The 15,486-nt window shown below is 38.3% G+C and overlaps 1 protein-coding gene across 10 annotated transcripts in view; it reads right to left on the bottom strand.

Annotated features, from left to right (window-relative positions):
• Positions 1–11,274, bottom strand: part of LOC307184606 (uncharacterized protein) — a 225,105-nt gene extending 213,831 nt beyond the window's left edge. For 9 of the 10 annotated variants that reach the window (XR_013827765.1, XR_013827766.1, XR_013827767.1 and 6 more), the window contains exon 1: positions 7,268–7,592. The gene's annotated coding sequence lies outside the window, so the exon portion shown is untranslated. Of the gene's footprint in view, positions 1–7,267; positions 7,593–11,240 lie in introns of those variants that run through there. The other variant, XR_013827764.1, reaches the window with a different exon arrangement.
• Between the last annotated feature and the right edge of the window lie 4,212 nt (positions 11,275–15,486).

Raw genomic sequence — 15,486 nt, forward strand, 5'->3', positions numbered from 1 at the left:
GGAATTTTCATTTTCCTATGGGGACTCTCATGTACATTTTAAATTCTACGTGTTTTTCTCCTGTTAATCTGTCATATCAATTTCGTTCTCAGGCCCAGACCTAGGCCCTAAGAGAGTAGATATAAAGTTTTGCTTCCCCTGCAATATCAACCAACTTGACCTGACATCTATAGAATACTCCACCAAATAACATCAGATACACATACCTTTTAAGTTCACGCAAAACATTCTCCAGGACAGATCATATGCTAGGTCATAAAATAAGTTTCAATGAATTTTTAAAGATTTAAATCATACATTCTCCAATCACATGGAATAAAATTAAAAATAAAAAACTGCAAGAAATCCTAGACATCCTCAAATATTTGGAAATTGAACAACATACTTCTCAATAACCCATAGGTCAAAGAAAAATTTGCAGTGGAAATTAGAAAACATTTTGAACTGAGTAAAAACAAAACTACAATATGTAAAAATCTATGGGTGCAGCTTAAAGCAATATTTAGAAGGAAATGTATAGCTTTAAATGCCTATATCAGAAAACAAAGGTCTCAAATCAATAACCTAAGTTTCCACCTTAAGAAACTTGCTTTGATTAAACTAATCAAAGCAAGTAGAGGAATGAAATAATAAGGATAAGAACAGAAATGAATGAAATAAAAAACATAAAAAAATAGAGAAAATAAAGGAAGCCAAATACTGTTTATTTGAAAAGATGAACAAAATTAACAAACTTTTAGTTCAAGTGACAAGGAAAAAAGAGAAAATAAACAAAGAAATAAAGGACTAAAGTAATGAAACAGAAAACAGCAGTATCAACCCTACAGAAACTTAAGAAATTATAAGGGAATATTATAAACATCTTTATGCTAACAAAGCAAACAACTTAGATGAAAGAGAAAAATTCCCAGAAAGGTACAATTACCAAGACAAACTCAAGAAGGTACAGAAAATCTAAATAGATCTATAGCAACTAAAGATATTGAATTAGTAATCTAAAATATTACCACAGAGAAATATCCAGGCCCAGATGGTGAATGCTGGTGAATTCTATCAAACACTTAACTAAAAAATAATACTAATCCTTCACAAGCCCTCTCAGAAAACAGAGAGCACTTCGCAGCTAAATATATAATGTCAATATTACCTAGATACCAAAGCCAGACAAAGACGTCATATGAAAAGAAAACTACAGAAGCCTCATGGAAATCCTAAACTATTAGCAAACCAAATCCAGCAATATGTATAAAGGATTTAAACACCATGATTAAGTGAGATTTATCTTATTTAATATAAGAATATAAGAATATAAGGTTGGTTTAACATTCAATTAATGTACGATACTATCTAAAATAAAGGACAAAAACACGATCACCTCAACAGATGCAGAAAGAGCATTTGACATAATTTAACACTCATTCATGACTTAAAAAAAAAACCCCTCACCAAAACATAAGTAGAAAAGAACTTCCTTAACCTGATAAAGACATGTGTGAAACTCTCATAGCTAACATCATATTTAATGGTGAAAGACCAAATGCTTTCCTGCTAAGAACAGGGACAAAGTAAGGTTGTCTACTCTTGCCACTTCTGTTCGACACTGTACTAGAAGTTCTAGCCAGAGCAATAAGATAATTTTTTTAAAATTAGAAAAGAAGACATGAAACCATCATTTACAGACTACAGGTAGAAAATCCAAGGAATTCACAAGAAAACTACTAGAGCTAATGGAAAAATTCAGCAAGACGACAGGGTATAAAATCAACATATCAAAATCAATTACATTTATATATCTTAACAAGGAACATAAAAAAATGGAATTAAGAAAATTCCATTAACAACAGCTTCAAGAATAATATACTATATAGAATCAAATTTAACAAAAAGTATAAGACTTATACATTGCAAACTACAAAACACTGATGAGAGAAATTTTTAAAACTTTAAATATATGAAAAAAATTCCATGCTTGTGGACTGGAAGACTTAACATTAAGTTGGCAAAATGCTCCCCAAATTGATTCAAAGATTCAATACAATCCCTACTGAAATCTCAGCTGGCATTTTTGCAGAAATTGCCAAGCTGATTCTAAAATTCATATGGAAATGCAAGGCACCCAGTGTCAACCCAAACAAACCTAGGAGGCAATAATCAAGCAAAAAGCATTTATTTGGGATCAAAGGATTGAAATATGGGGCACACAGATTTGGGTAGCAACCCAGTGCCCCACTAGAGAGTAAAAGTCAGGGGCTTTTAAAGGCAGAGAAAGAAGGTTTGCATTACAAACAAATGTAATTGGAGTTGGAGGCAGAAGTTAGTCTTGGCTAAATATGATTGAGCGCTAAGGCTATCACTAGAAGCAAGTAAAAGTTCGTTACTGTGACAAGCTGCAGGTGTTCTTGCAGAGTCCTTGGAATATTTGTGGTTTGGTCCAGTTCAAAAGTTCGGTTCCACCTGGTTTACCTCCTTAATGACCTCCTTTCTCCATTAAAAATTTCTTTGACATAAGTGACTCCAGTTTATTTCACATTTCACACCAGAATAACCAAAAATTAGAAAAATTTTGAGAAATCTTGAAAAAGAATGAAGTTGAAAGGCTTATATTACCTGAAGAACAAGGGACGTCTCACCTAAAGGACATTTATGCTTAGCCCCCTGAAATAAATGGGAAGACCACTCATTTCCCTATTAGTAACTTGAGGTCAGGCTCATGACTGCATCCTCACCTGCCCCCATCCCCAAGAAATACTTCAGGAAGAACATCTAACCAGGGGGTAAGTGGCTGTCTCTTTGAGGTATGCTATAATTTCATCTAGAACTCTATAATCCTTATAACTCTCCCCCTTAAGCTGACCAATTAGGAAAACTAAATCATCTGTTTAGTCCTTTTGTTCATAAATTCTCTCAATTGTTCTACCTAAACAATAGACTACTTGCTGTAACAACAAAGTTATGGAATTGATATGTTATCCAACTTCCATAGCTAAGGAAATTAATGCACAGCATCATTAAGTTAACTTGCCTTAGGTCACGAAGTTAAGGGGTGGACTCAGGTATCTTACTGTCTAACCAGGATATGAAGAGCTTAAAAAGTGAATAATCATGTTCTAAGTATTAGTTAGTACTGATATAGCATCCCACAAACTCTATAAAGTAGATAAGACAAGATCTTTCCCACTGTTTGGAAGAACCCAATGCTCTAAACATTTAAGTGGTATGTCCATGTATTGACAATTGTTGACGATTTACTGGTGGCTATCTCCAAACTTGGAACACAATATAAGAGAACAGAGAAGGTTTAACTAATTTTTACACTGACCATGATCTATAGAAATATTTTTCTTTTTAGATTATATTAAAGTGATTATAAACTGTAGAACTGAGGAACTAAACTCACTTAAACTGAAAGCAATTTCTCATTGTCATTTTACTGTTGCTGAATGATTTTAGGAAGAAACATTGGTATTTCTCTTCCAAAAAAACAAAAAGGTCACCATTGAGAGAGAGAGAAAAAGCAAGCCACTAAAGCCAAAGAATATTTTTGCAACATAGACTACCAATAAAAACCTTGTATCCAGAATATATGAAGTATTCCTACAAATGAGTAAGAAAAACTACTCGATGTTAAGTTGGGCTAGAGACTCAAAAAGAACTCATAAAAGGAGATATCCATATGGCCAATAAAAATATGAAAAGTGTTCAGTACCATTCATAATCAGAGAAATGCAAAATAAAACTACACGATACAACTACACACCACCAGAAGGTCTGAAATTTAAGAGTCTTACAAATACAAAATATTGGTAAGGATTGCAGTGCAATCACATGGCTGGTGAAGTGAAAATACAACTGTTCTGAGAAAGTGGCATAATCTAACAAATTTCAATGACCCAGTAATTCCATTTCCATGAAATAAATAGTAATTTCATTCCCATGAACTGAATAGGAATTTGTGTACAAGAAACAAGTACAAGAATATTCACCAGAGTCAAAGCAATCCTGAGAAAGAAAAATGGAGCTGGAGGAATCAGGCTCCCTGACTTCAGACTATACTACAAAGCTACAGTCATCAAAACAGTATGGTACTGGCACAGAGACAGAAATATAGATCAATGGAACAGAATAGAAAGCCCAGAAATAAACCCACACACATACGGTCACCTAATTTATGACAAAGGAGGCAAGACTATACAATGGAGAAAAGACAGTCTCTTCAATAAGTGGTGCTTGGAAAACCAAACAGCTACATGTAAAAGAATGAAATTAGAACATTCTCTAACACCATACACAAAAATAAACTCAAAATGGATCAAGGACCTAAATGTAAGGCCGGATACTATAAAACTCTTAGAGGAAAACATAGGCAGAACACTCTCTGACCTAAATCGCAGCAATATCTTTTTTGATCCACCTCCTAGAGTAATGAAAACAAAAACAAAAAAAAACAAATGGGACCTAATTAAACTTAAAAGCTTTTACACAGCAAAGGAAACCATAAACAAAAGGAAAGACAACCCACAGAATGGGAGAAAATATTTGCAAATAAAGTGACTGACAAGGGATTAATCTCCAAAATATAGAGACAGCTCATACAGCTCAATATTAAAAAAACAAAAAACCCAATCAAAAAATGGGCAGAAGACCTAAAGAGACATTTCTCCAAAGAAGACATACAGGTGGCCAAAAAGCACATGAGAAGATGCTCAATATCGCTAATTATTAGAGAAATGCAAATCAAAACTACAATGAGGTATCACCTCACACTGGTTAGAATGGCCATCATCAAAAAGTCTATAAACAGCTACCAAATGTAAAATGGATGGCTAGTGGGAACCTGCAGCATAGCACAAGGAGATCAATTTGATGCTTTGTGATGACCTAGAGGGATGGAACAGGGAGGTTGGGAGGGAGGCTCAACAGGGAGGGGATGTGGGGATATATGTATATATATAACTGATTTCACTTTGTTGTACACCAGAAACTAACACAACATTATAAAGCATTTATACTCCAATAAAGATGTGAAAAAAAACCCTACAATCAATAAATGCTGGACAGGGTGTGGAGAAAAGGGAACCCTCCTACACTGTTGGTGGGAATATAAATTGGTACAGCCACTATGGAGAACAGCATGGAGGTTCCTTAAAAAACTGAAAATAGAGGGACTTCCCTGCGGTCCAGTGGTTAATACTCCACACTTCCACTGCAGGGGGCACTGGTCCAATCCCTGGTCAGGGAACTAGGATTCTGCATGCCGTGCAGTGCAGCCATAAATAAATAAATAATTAATAAATAAATAAAGTGTTCCCATATGATCCAGCAATCCCACTCCTGGGCATCTACCCAGGAAAAAAAATATAATTCAAAAAGATACATGCAGGACTTCCCAGGTGTCCCAGTGGATAAGACTCCACGCTCCCAATGCAGGGGGCGCAGGTTCAATCCCTGGTCAGGAAACTAGATCCCACATACATGTTGCAACTAACAGTTTGCATGCCACAACTAAGGAGCCCACGTGCCACAACTAAGGAGCCCGCCTGCCTCAACTAAGACCTGGCGCAACCAAATAAATAAATAAATAAATAAATTTAAGACAAAACAAAAAAAACATACACACACCCCAATGTTCATTGCAGCACTATGTACAACAGCCAAGACATGGAAGCAACCTAAATGTCCATTGACAGAGAAATGGATAAAGATGTGGCATATATATATGTAGAGAGAGACAGAGAGAGAATGGAATGTTGCTCACCCATAAAAATAAACAATAAAATAATGCTATTTGCAACAACATGGACAGACCTAGAGACTATCATACTAAGTGAAGTCAGACAACGACAAATAACATATGATATCACTTATATGTGGAATCTGAAAAATGATAAAAATGAACTTCTTTACAAAACAGAAACAGACTCACAGACGTCGAAAACAAACTTATGGTTACCAAAGGGGAAAGGTGGGGGGGAGGGATAAATTAGGAGTTTGGGATTAACATATATGCACTACTATATATAAAAGAGATAATCAACAAGGACATACTGTTTAGCAAAGGAAACTCTACTCAATATTCTGTAATAACCTATATGGGAAATGAATCTGAGAAAGAATGGGTATATGTATATGTATAACAGAATCACTTTGCCGTACACCTGAAACTAACACAACACTGTAAATCAACTATACTCCAATATAAAGTAAAAATTAAATTAAAAATAAAAAAGAACTTCATTTAAAAAAAAAAAGAACATTCATACCAGAGTTCATCATATCCCTAAAGTAGAAGAAACTCAAATGTCCATCAATAGTAGCACAGATAAAGAAAGTATGGTATACCACAGTTTCTATCCAATTGAATACCACAGAGTACTTAAAAGGAATGAACTACACATATTACACAAGACACACAAAAATAACATGGATATATCTTAAAAATGTAACACTGAATAAAATAAACTAGACCTAATAGAACAGTGTATGAGTTCATGAACATAAGCTTTTAAAAAGGTAAAATTATATTGCTAAATTATAAAATTGAATTATCTCACAAGACCATTACATTTAAATATTTAGTTGTATATACAAAGAACAGAAAAATCTTGGATTTCTCTGGCGGTGCAGTGGTTAAGAATCCGCCTGCCAATGCAGGGGACACGGGTTGGAGCCCTGGTCTGGGAAGATCCCACAAGCCGTGGACCAACTAAGCCTGTGTGCCACAACTACTGAGCCTGTGCTCTAGAGCCCACGAGCCACAACTACTGAGCCCACAGGCCACAACTACTGAAGCCCACATGCCTAGAGCCTATGCTCCGCAACAAGAGAAGCCACCGCAATGAGAAGCCCACACAGCACAATGAAAAGTAGCCCCCACTCGCCACAACTAGAGGAAGCCCATGCGCAGCAACAAAGACCCAACGCAGCCATAAATAAATAGATAAATAAAAATCTTCAAGACATATTACTAACAAAAGTAAACTGCAGAACAATATGTTTAATATGATTCTATTTATATAAAACATAATTTATTTGCATGATATATACCTGAGGCATTGTTCAATAAAATTTATTGCAATAATGGAAATGTTCTATAATCTACTGTTCAATTCAGTAGCCACATGTGGCTGTTGAACACTTAAAATGTAGCTAATACAACTGAGGAACTGAAGTTTTAATTTAATTTGAACTACTTTCAATTTAAACAGCCTCATGTGGCTAGTGTCTACAGTTTGGACAGTGTAGTTATAGATAAATATATAATGATTACCTCTAGAACAGTGTCTCTCAACCTCGGCACCGTTGACATTTGGGACCCAATAATTCTTTACTCTTGGGGTTACACACTGCAGATATTTAGAAGCATCCCTAGCTTTTATCCTCTAGATGCCGATAGTATCCTCTCAGTAATGATAATCAAAATTATCTTCAGACCTTGCCAAATGTTCCCTGTGGGGCAAATAGTGTCCAACTGAAAGAGAACCCTTTTGCATTGTTAGTGGGAATGTAAATTGATACAGCCACTATGGAGAACAGTATGGAGGTTCCTTAAAAAACTAAAAACAGAACTACCATATGACCCAGCAATCCCACTACTGGGCAAATACCCTGAGAAAACCATGATTCAAAATGACACATGAACCCCAATGTTCATTGCAGCACTATTTACAATAGCCAGGACATGGAAACAACCTAAATGTCCAACAGATGAATGGATAAAAAAGATGTGGTATATATATACAATGGAATATTACTCAACCATAAAAAGGAATGAAATTGGGTCATTTGTAGAGATGTGGATGGACCTAGAGTCTACCATACAGAGTGAAGTAAGCCAGAAAGAGAAAAACAAATATCGTATATTAATGCATATACGTGGAATCTAGAAAAGTGGTACAGATGAACCTATTTGCAGGACAGGAATAGAGACGTAGATGTAGAGAAAGGCTATGTGGACACAGGGGGAAGGGGAGGGTAGGATGAACTGGGAGATTAGATTTGACATAAATACACTACCATGTGTAAAATAGAAAGCTACTGAGAACCTGCTTTATAGCACAGGGAGCTCAGCTCGGTGCTCTGAGCCGACCAAGATGGGTGGGATGGGGGGTGGAGGTGGGAGGGAGGTCCAAGAGGGAGGGGATATAGGTATACATATAGCTGATTCACTTCATTGTACAGCAGAAACTAACACAACATTGTAAGGCAATTATACTCCAATAAAATAAAAAAATAAAATAACTGTAAAAAAAAAAAAAGAAAAAGAAAAACAAGTTACTGTGGACCACACTGTAAGAACCCTGGGAGAGACTTCAGAGTGATCAATAGAATAAGCCAATAAATACTAAAAAAAAAACGAAAAAAAAAACCCACTGTATTAAAGATAGGAGGAAAATGGGGGGAGGAAACATTGTAACATTTTTTTTTTTTTTTTTTTTTTTTTTTGCGGTACGTGGGCCTCTCACTGTTGTGGCCTCTCCCGTTGCAGAGCACAGGCCCCGGACACGCAGGCTCAGCGGCCGTGGCTCACGGGCCCAGCCGCTCCGTGGCATGTGGGATCTTCCCGGACCGGGGCACGAACCTGTGTCCCCTGCATCGGCAGGTGGACTCTCAACCACTGCGCCACCAGGGAAGCCCCATTGTAACATTTTGCTCTATTTCTGTTTTGCCTAAATTGTTTAGCAGTAATATGTACATACATGTTCTTTATGTAATTAATAATCTAAAAACTAAGGCTATTTTCCCATGGGTAAAAATGGAAAGTACATACCTAAACTCCAAGGTTACTGTAAATACTAAAAACAAAATGGAAACAAATCATCAATTTCCTGGTGCAGTAAAAAAAAAAAAAAAAATGAAAGTTAGAAAGTTCACATGATTAGTTATGAAGAGCAGTGGAGAGAGAAGATGGAATCTGGGATCTCACAGGAGTTTGTAGCTAGAGAAGTGATCAGTTATTTTTGCCATTCACAGAGACAGGCAAAACAGAAACAGGAACCACTTAAAGGAAGTATAATGAATCTGGTTTGGGATATATTAACATGGAAGAACTTGTGGGCCCTTTAAGCAGAGCTATAGCTGCTAGCTGGAAAGCAATAAAAGCTACAATTAAAGATTCAAGAGTTGTCAATACATAGGCAGTATTTGGAAATCATGACCCTTCAGGGGAAAGCAAAAGTGGCATAAAGAAACTCTGGGCCATAACTAAGGATTGACAAGGAAGGGCCAGGGGAGAGTCGAGTAGTTGTAGTCAAAGAGAGAGAAGAAAAAAGCAGAAGACAACTGGTTTGGCTTCCCATGGAAGCCAAGAGAACGTTTTTGTTTTTGTTTTAAAGTAGCTAATGTTTCCTTAGATCTCATCTCTATTAAAAAAAAACATATTCCGTAGACTATTGGCACAAGAACGAAAGAGATGAAATAGATTTAATTCAGGAGAGAGTGGGGTCAGTCTCAAAGTAGCACTCACTGACCATCAAGGGAATAACGCTGGAACTGAGAAACCACTTATCACTGGCCCTATGAATCATCGAAGGAAGGTTCTGCTAAAACAACAACAACAAACCTGAACTCTCATGCACCTCTATCATTCTTGCCTCCTTACTCAAGCGCTTTTGCCAAGCACCAGGCCTCAGACCTGTACTCAGAGGAGAGGAGCAGGCTACACTCTCACTAGCAAGCACTTTCTGAAAGGTCTGCAGCAGACCCTGATCTCTGACCAGGCTAAGGTAGATCCCATTTGGACTGTGATACACAAAATCTACATAATTAATCAGAAATACTCTTCTTTGGGCTCCTGGCTTTTCATTCTTGATTCTACTTCTAAAGACCAAGTTTCTATAAATAAGTCTGATGGATTAATTTGAGTTATTGGTCAATGGAGAATGGAATACAATGTATTCTCATGGAAAAGCTCTAAATCCGATGTATATCTATGAAAACACACTTTCTCATTTTATCATCACTTGAGGAAACCCTAACTCAAAATCTGAGTTCTGGAACTGTAGCAGGTCTGGCAAGTTCTGAAGCCACAGGCAAAAATTAGTGTGCACCTTTTTAGGGAGAAAGTCCTCAATTTCATAATATTCGCAAGAGGGTCTGTCACCCCAAAAGTTAATAGTCACTATAACTGTATTTTTTTTCCACCTTAGGCCCTATTTATGATGATTCACTGCATAATTTGTGACATCCATTCCAGACTTATGTGCGAGGTCCAGGTAGATATGTCCACTAGGAAGCTGGACATAAGGGTCTAGAACAGAATTCAAGAGAAAGATTTGAGAGCAGTTTAATAAGTCATAAGCACATAAACGACTGTTACAGCACTGAGAGTAAATAAGATCCCTCCTCCTACAGAATAGTATTGCGAAAAGGAAACATGGACTGGGGAACATACACAGGAGAAATGTGGCCCAATGAAGAGAAGCGAGCAAGGGAGGCTGGGAGAGAAAGAAAAATCAAGAATCATGAAGCTATTTTTCCTTCACTTAAAAAAAGTCCAAAGTGTCTACTGAGTTTGGCCACTAGGAGGACCCTGAATACTTCAACAGACAATTTCAGGGAATTAGTTGTGGTAGATTTACTATGCCAAAAAATAAAGAATGGGAGGTGAAAAGACAGTATACTATATAGTTTTAAGTAGCTTGCCAATGAATCAAGAAGACAGACAAGAGGACATCTGTGATCCCATCAGAGGTTTTGGTTATGATTTCAGCGAGGCTCAGTGGCTGCAAATTCATGAAACAAGGGAAAGAAAGAGGCTGACTTTTCAGAGAAGAGAGTATTGTCAGGGACAAGAGACCACCTGGGGGTTTGCTGATCCCCTATATTATAAAAGCACTTTCAGAAACACACCGAAAAGTTACTTTAAAACACGAAGCTTCGGGTTTGCCAAATACCCGTGGCCTTTTCCTTCCACTTATTCTCTTAACTCCCAAACACTTCACACACAAAAAAATTTCCCCGAGTTTAGAGGAATAAAAAAATCTTCACAAAAGTTTAAAAAACCTCTTCAAAGTGGCCTCAGCCTCGTAAATGATGTCTCATAGAGCGCTGGGCACTCCCCAGCCCTCCCTCAGGGCGCGCACTCCACGCCACCTGCACTGTGAGCGCCCCCTCACAGGGACACAGCCCCACAGGCCCACTCAGGACCAACCTGGCCCTAAGAGCCTGCTCCGACAGGACTGGCCTGAACAGACGGGCGGGCCAGAAGCCCTAAAACAGAGTGGCTACACAGACTGCCTTACCCTCGAGGCCCGCAGAACCAGCTCGCACCGCCTCACCTCTGGGATCACGCGCCACACGCCCAAATCCTTTCGGGAAACCCCTAGCCCCGCCCTTCCTGCAGACTGCCACAACAAGCCCCACCCCTTCCCAAGGCTGCTCACAGGCCCCTCCCCATCCAGGTACTTAGCCTCATCCGGGTACTTATTTCCCTCCGGATGGCCGCGCTTTATCGACTCTTGAGGGAGGGCTGCAGGTAGTCAAGCGCCGTTTGGGGCGCTGGCGATAGAGAAGTGGGAAGACAAAGCTCCTTCCCTTAGGGGGTTCCTATTCGAGTTGGGTTAAAACCTAATGCACAAATAAGTTTGTCATTTAACGGTGGCGGTGTGTGCTATGAAGAAAGCAGAGCGGGATAGGGAAATGACGCAGATCTTCACGGAAGTCTTGAAAGGCCTGTCTGATGAGATGCCTGAGAAGGTGGAACTTGGTCAGTCGGAAGGGAATGAGGACAGAAACTCTCTGACTACCTGCGGGAAGAACATTCCAGGCAGAGGGACCAGCAAGCACAAAGGCCTGAGGAGGCCAGTGTGCTGGAGCGCAGGCATAGGGGAGGGAGGGTGGTGGGAACGTAAGGTGCTCTCCGCCTTCGCCAGCCGCTCGCCCTCCGTGAGGGTGAGGGCGCGGGGGTCCCCCTACCTGGAAGGATTGGACGTGCCTATAGGCCGCTCAGCGTGACTCGAAGCCAGGCAACTGCCCCTACGAGCCCCAGTCACCTCTGCATAACCAGCGGTCAGGGTGACGAGGCGGCCATGGTGGACCCAGAAACAGGCAGGCAGCTTTCTCGCCCATGTAGAATAATGATGTTTAGGGTGGGAAGATAATATACAGGATGCCCAATTAAATTTGAAGTTCGGATACGCAACGAATAATTTTTTAATACCTCTCATGCAAAATTATTCGTTGTTTATCTGAAATTAAAGTTTAACTGGGTGCCCTGTATTTTTGTTTGTTAAACCTGGCAATCCTAATGTTGAAGTTCAGATGCTAGGTTTGGAAACTTAAGCACGGTGCTATGCCAAGCCATATTAGAACCTGAGACAGAAGAAATCGCGTGCCCCTCATATACATGTTTTTGTGTAGTTTTGTTAGTGTTCCCAACGTAGTAAATTAGTTGAAAATATTGCAAAATTGAAAAATTGGTATATTAAAATTCACATTATTTTTAAGTATTTTATTTATACCAAAAATAAAGATTACTATGTTCTATTTTCCTGGTTTTAGTGGAGGCAGACTCGTCAGTAAAAATTACAAAATTTACCTCTCTTGACCAAATGCAATCTTAAGTCATCTTAAATTAGCTTCAGTTTACTGAAACTTTTTTTTTAGATACATATATTTTTTAATGCTTTTCTCTTTTTTTCAATTTATTTTATTTTTTTATTTATTTTTTTTTTTGGCTGCATTGGGTCTTTGAAGCTGTGTGCGTGCTTTCTCCAGTTGGGGAGAGCGGGGGACCACTCCTCCCTGCGGTGCGTGGGTCTCCCACCGCGGTGGCCTCTCTTTTTGAGGAGCACGGGCTCCAGAGCGCAGGCTCAGCAGCTGTGGCGCACAGGCTCAGTCGCTCCGCGGCATGTGGGATCCTCCCGGAACAGGGCTCGAACCCACGTCCCCTGCACTGGCAGGCGGACTCCCAACCACTGCGGCTCCAGGGAAGCCCTGAAACTTCTTTTGTAGGATGCCACTGTGACTGGTATTTAGAATAAAATTCCCTAGACCACTTCCAAGTTTATATAAGATTGCGCTAAGAAAAATTTGTGAATCAGTTTTAGAGGATCCAAACACAATGCTGATTTGATATTACAAATCATTAAAACTACTTCAGGTGAAATGTCCATAGTATTTAAATTATCAGACTATTTAACAGGCTGCTTTTTGTAAATCAGATGTATTCATAGAAAGTAACTTTTCTCCAGGTAAAAATTCAGAATATCTGAAGACACTTCACTTGGTAAGTCCACATCTAGGATATCTATAATCTCTTTAATTTCTATTTGATAAACACTTTTTTATAATAATTGATAGACTCATTCAATAATTTTTACATTCCTAATTTCTTTTCATTTTCAAATTCAGGAAGTATATTCATACCTCTTGCTAAAGTTTAACATTAATCAAACATACTTTCAGTTACTTGCTCTCATTTGTTATAAGCAAAGGGATAGAACTTCTATTAAGCATGCAGCTTTGTATATAGTCGTGATTTTTTAAAAACTTTTTTTAGTTCAAAATATCATCCCAAACATATAAGTTGCATAAAAATTTGTAATCTATTTGCACAATGATGCTTTATGTTTCAGCATGTTGTATTTTGTCGTTTGATGTTATATCTTTTAACATTTGACAAACATCTTTAATTTGTGTGAAGTGCCTTGATTGCATTTGATCTTGATGCCCCTCAGGATTAGCATTTGTATTTTAATGTAGTTTTTAGAACAGTCATAATATTCTAACTGCTCAATGAATTTTATATATATCTATCTATATCTATCAGTATATCTGTATCTTCTGTACAGTACTGAAAAGGTTATATTTGAAGTCACTGAAAGCAGTCTTTTTGCACATTAAATTATGAGCTGAGCAAGGCACAAATTTGGCATAATCATTTTTGGGGGAAATAGTGGCTTGTATACCCTATATACACACCTGCAATATATGTTCCATTAACATAACTCTGGCCTCAAAGATATTTTATTAAAAGTTTCATAAGATAGCTCATATCCCTTAATCTCTTAATCTCTTCAGTAAAATCAAAATTTCTTCTGTTATATTCTTTCTTATTAATATTTATTTATTTATTTGGCTGCATCGGGTCTTACTTGTGGCACACAGGATCATCGTTGTGGCATGTGGCATCTTTCGTTGCGATACACGGGCTTCTCTCTATTTGTGGCACACGGGCTCCAGAGCACGTGCAGGCTTAGTAGTTGCAGCGCACAGGCTCTCTAGTTGTGGTGCATGGGCTCTAGAGTGTGCAGGCTTGGTTGCCCTGGGGCATGTGGGATCTTAGTTCCCCGACCAGGGATCGAACCTGCATCCCCTGCATTGGAAGTCAGATTCCTAACCACTGGACCACCAGGGAAGTCCCTGTTATGATATTCTTAATGCAGACATACTGAAAAATCTGACACACTTGTTCATGATGGGCTACATCTGATATACAAAAAGTAAGGGAAAGTATTTTGCCTCTTTTATTCCCAATAATGTTGCAGATCTAATATGATTTCCTAGCAGCATTACGTACCTCCCCGAAATTCATACGTTCAAGTCCTGACACCTAGTACCTTGAAATGCAACTGTATATGGAATTAGGGCCTTAAAGAGGTAATTAAGGTAAGATGAGGTCATATGGGTGGGCCCTAATCCAATATAACTGGTGTCCTTATAAGAGGAGATTTGGACACAGACACATCGAGGGGTGACCATGTGAAGATACAGTGAGAAAGTGACTATCTGCAAGCCAAGGAGAAAGGCCTCAGAAGAAACCAAACTTCCTGACACCTTCATCTTGGACTTCTAGCCTCCAGAACTGTGAGAAAATAAATTTGTTTTAAACAACCCAGTCTGTGATATTTTGTTTTGACAGCCCTAGCAAACTCACACACATTGTAAATTTGTTTTGAATTTTATTAGACAAATAAGGCACAGATTCCTTTTTACGATAGCTACATCAACATCATAATGACTTAAACTAAGATACATACGTAGTTTTTGTTTTCCAACTTTTAAACTCAACTTATCCTGGATATTAAAAGTGTCCAAAGTATAACTGACACAAGTTGGGAGGTAAAAAGGCATGTGAAAGCTAATTTTATATGTTAACTTGGCTAGACTATGGTGACCAGTTGTTTGGTCAAACACTAGATCTTCAGCTCACATACTAAAATGTCAGAGATGTTACCTTAGGCTTACAGAACAAAAAAGACGTTTGTGTTACCAGGCAAAGAAGAAAGGACTGTAGCTATCAAAAAGTGACAAAGGGAGGGGGAAAGATGTAACGTAGGATAGTGAATAAAGCTAGATGATCATCTCTCAAATTTCTAAAGTGGAAAAATCAAGAGACAGCACTTTGTAAATCTATGCTTTAGAGTCAGAACAATTAAAGACAATTGAAAAAGTTCCTCTAAGAAGGGGGACCACAGGAGGAGAGAGTAGGGTGGGAAAGCATTATTCATGGTAAGCTCTTCTGTTCCTTATTTTTTACGCCATGTG

This window comes from Stenella coeruleoalba, assembly GCF_951394435.1.
Source record: "Stenella coeruleoalba genome assembly, chromosome: 3".
In the NCBI taxonomy this organism is placed as follows: Eukaryota; Metazoa; Chordata; class Mammalia; order Artiodactyla; family Delphinidae; genus Stenella; species Stenella coeruleoalba.